Source organism: Lampetra planeri, chromosome 56, assembly GCF_965212315.1.
Source record: "Lampetra planeri chromosome 56, kcLamPlan1.2.h2, whole genome shotgun sequence".
In the NCBI taxonomy this organism is placed as follows: Eukaryota; Metazoa; Chordata; class Hyperoartia; order Petromyzontiformes; family Petromyzontidae; genus Lampetra; species Lampetra planeri.
In genome coordinates, this window is record NC_136162.1 from 4,071,681 (window position 1) to 4,075,815 (window position 4,135).

Genomic DNA, 4,135 nt, shown 5'->3' on the forward strand with positions numbered 1-4,135 from the left:
CTCGTGTAGACTCGTCTCGTGTAGACCCTATGCCTCTGGCTACACACACATCACTCGTCTCGTGTAGACTCGTCTCGTGTAGACCCTATGCCTCTGGCTACACACACATCACTCGTCTCGTGTAGACTCGTCTCGTGTAGACCCTATGCCTCTGGCTACACACACATCACTCGTCTCGTGTAGACTCGTCTCGTGTAGACCCTATGCCTCTGGCTACACACACATCACTCGTCTCGTGTAGACTCGTCTCGTGTAGACCCTATGCCTCTGGCTACACACACATCACTCGTCTCGTGTAGACTCGTCTCGTGTAGACCCTATGCCTCCGGCTACACACACATCACTCGTCTCGTGTAGACTCGTCTCGTGTAGACCCTATGCCTCTGGCTACACACACATCACTCGTCTCGTGTAGACTCGTCTCGTGTAGACCCTATGCCTCTGGCTACACACACATCACTCGTCTCGTGTAGACTCGTCTCGTGTAGACCCTATGCCTCTGGCTACACACACATCACTCGTCTCGTGTAGACTCGTCTCGTGTAGACCCTATGCCTCTGGCTACACACACATCACTCGTCTCGTGTAGACTCGTCTCGTGTAGACCCTATGCCTCCGGCTACACACACATCACTCGTCTCGTGTAGACTCGTCTCGTGTAGACCCTATGCCTCTGGCTACACACACATCACTCGTCTCGTGTAGACTCGTCTCGTGTAGACCCTATGCCTCTGGCTACACACACATCACTCGTCTCGTGTAGACTCGTCTCGTGTAGACCCTATGCCTCCGGCTACACACACATCACTCGTCTCGTGTAGACTCGTCTCGTGTAGACCCTATGCCTCTGGCTACACACACATCACTCGTCTCGTGTAGACTCGTCTCGTGTAGACCCTATGCCTCTGGCTACACACACATCACTCGTTTCGTGTAGACTCGTCTCGTGTAGACCCTATGCCTCTGGCTACACACACATCACTCGTCTCGTGTAGACTCGTCTCGTGTAGACCCTATGCCTCCGGCTACACACACATCACTCGTCTCGTGTAGACTCGTCTCGTGTAGACCCTATGCCTCTGGCTACACACACATCACTCGTCTCGTGTAGACTCGTCTCGTGTAGACCCTATGCCTCTGGCTACACACACATCACTCGTCTCGTGTAGACTCGTCTCGTGTAGACCCTATGCCTCTGGCTACACACACATCACTCGTCTCGTGTAGACTCGTCTCGTGTAGACCCTATGCCTCCGGCTACACACACATCACTCGTCTCGTGTAGACTCGTCTCGTGTAGACCCTATGCCTCCGGCTACACACACATCACTCGTCTCGTGTAGACTCGTCTCGTGTAGACCCTATGCCTCTGGCTACACACACATCACTCGTCTCGTGTAGACTCGTCTCGTGTAGACCCTATGCCTCTGGCTACACACACATCACTCGTCTCGTGTAGACTTGTCTCGTGTAGACCCTATGCCTCTGGCTACACACACATCACTCGTCTCGTGTAGACTCGTCTCGTGTAGACCCTATGCCTCTGGCTACACACTCTGCATGCTGACACTGCATGCTCACCCTACACTCCGCCTCTGGGTTACACAGAGTCCCGGTCCTCACAGGACTGCGGGACTAGGTACCGCAGGGCCCTATCTCTTCCTCTCCGTCTTCAGTCTTCGCTGGTTACCCCCTCCCCGTGCGCCTGTGCGCATCACCTTATATAGTCCCTCCTCCCGGGAGACAGAGCGGATGCGGACCTCGATGTGAGCATCGCTCCTTAGTGAACCAATCACAACGCGCTATCTCTACGATCCTCTTTCCCCCAGCGCGTGTTTCCACTCACCAACCAATCACGCCGCGCTGCCACCCGATCACTCCCACACCAGCGCGTCACCGGCACCCAGCCAATCAGCACCACACAACCCACGATCCCGCGCTGACCCCTGATCCCTCACCGTCAGCGCGCGTCACCACACACACACATCCAATCACGACGCGCTGGCACCTGATCGCTACCCCAGCGCGTATCACCACTACATATATAAAAGGGAAATGTGTGATTGTGTCTGTTCAAAATGTTTAGCGTACTTCCCGACATGCAACAAACTTGAAATTTGCCATGTGGGTACTTTCCAGACAGTACACCATGCAAACATTATAAAAATACACTTTTGTATTTTAGGGGGGTGGGCTCAATAATGCATATTTTTGTGCATGGCGAATGAGCCGTGACGTCACATCTGTCATGTCACCCGCACATGTGGAAGCGAAACGCATTGTAGTGGCGTGGTTAGCGCGCTGTGCTGTGCACCCGGCGACCCGAGTTCGATTCCCGCTCACGGCCACCACCGGTGACGATTATTTGAACCGGTCCTGGGCCTCCCCTACGTCGACTCAGCCTCAAACGAGTAACTGCTGTTGTGAACATCGCCACTGGGGAGACAAAGGCGGCCGGGCGTGGTGAATCCAAGTCCCGGGCGAAGCCGGGTAGTAAAGCTAGTCTATATATAAAGTGTGAACTGTCCAGGTTTTAAACACAACGGTAATAGTGAAAAGCGTGATGAGAATTGGGTGTAATTCCCAAACACTTGCCTCTCGCGTGAAGCTCATGGTATTCTTAGAATCGATCCCCTTACCGAATGTTAATCAATAGCATTCATGCGTATGATGTCCAAATGATAAATAGACTTTGCAGGGCTATTTGTGGCCAGGTCGCTTTTGAAAAAGAAATTAATACCTCCGTGGGCTTTGCCTGGTTGGATGTAGATGGTTTAGTGTTCTGTCTGCGTTTGGGAGATTTTTTTTTTACGATTAACTGCAACCATGGTTTTGTACTGTTTGTGGAAACAAGTTTTTGAGAGCTCATCGGATTCCTCCAGTATGAAGGATTCTGAAAATGCAAAACAAAAAGCAAATGTGTCCATACAATCGCGTTACTTGATGCACACGTGGCTCGTGGGTTGGGCTACCTGGCGGCAGTTTCACGCCAGAATCCTCGTCATGTTTGTTGAACTTATTTCACGCCCTACGTAGCCAACCGTGCTAATCGACACGATTGTCAGGTTAATAAAAAAAATCATCTTATTTCAACGAATAATCTTCATTGCATTATATATATTTGTAATCAGGACAATCTTGTGGTGGAGGGTTGACATGAAATTTGGCACAAAGCCAACAAATGGATCAATTGTATTGGCTACGCAAAAACCTACGTTTAAAGTTGACGTGACTTGCTGAATTTTAGATGTGTCTAAGAGCCAATTTGCGGAAGCATTTCAACGGAAACAATTATTGGTCTGTAATTTCAGAGTTTGCAGGTTCTATGACTGCCACTGTACAGCAGCCTGCACTTTGGAAATTAACCAAATAAATCGCACAGCTGCGGCAGAATCATAGCTGTTGAAGGCAGGAACAAGTTTCTTAAAGACGCTCGATCACCCAGGAAAGGCCTCGCCCAGTCTCACGACTCGTTTTCAGAAGGTTCCTGCCAAGTTTTTGCAATTCATTGTTGCGTGTAATCGCAATTGAGTAATTAGCGGGTACATTTTCTTCCGTATTTTATTCAGACCACCAGCGCACCACGGCATGCCCTTAGCGAATGACATCACGGGATGCTTTGGCGTGCACTGCGAAGGCCTTTTATGGTGAACGCAATTGTGTCGAGGCTCAAAAGAAAGTCGTCCCTTGGTGTGGACCAATCAGTTTCAAGGACAATGCATATATCGTGTTTTTTGTTTGCATTTTGACTGCAAGTATTGTGGTTAATGCAGACATGAATCCTTGTAAAAAGGTTGCAGTTTTGTTGCCAGAAAAAAGGGGGAAACCCCTATTATTATATTTTGGTACTGGCAAAGGAGGTCTAATGATGCACTCCGCAGTATTAAAGTATTACGCAGGGCGGTCGCTAGATTCGAACCGCGAACCTCTGTCCCAGAGTCTGCATCTCACCACCACCCCCGTGCGTCAGGTACGAGCACACCGAGCAAAGCTCGCTCCCACTAAGCCACTTGCTTTTCTTTTACTTTTTCACTTGGCGATTGTAAAACTAAAACATACAAACAACAAAAACTCCACCAAAACGTTCCGTGTATATTTTGTGCGAAGAGGAAAAAAACAACTGAAAAACGCTCAG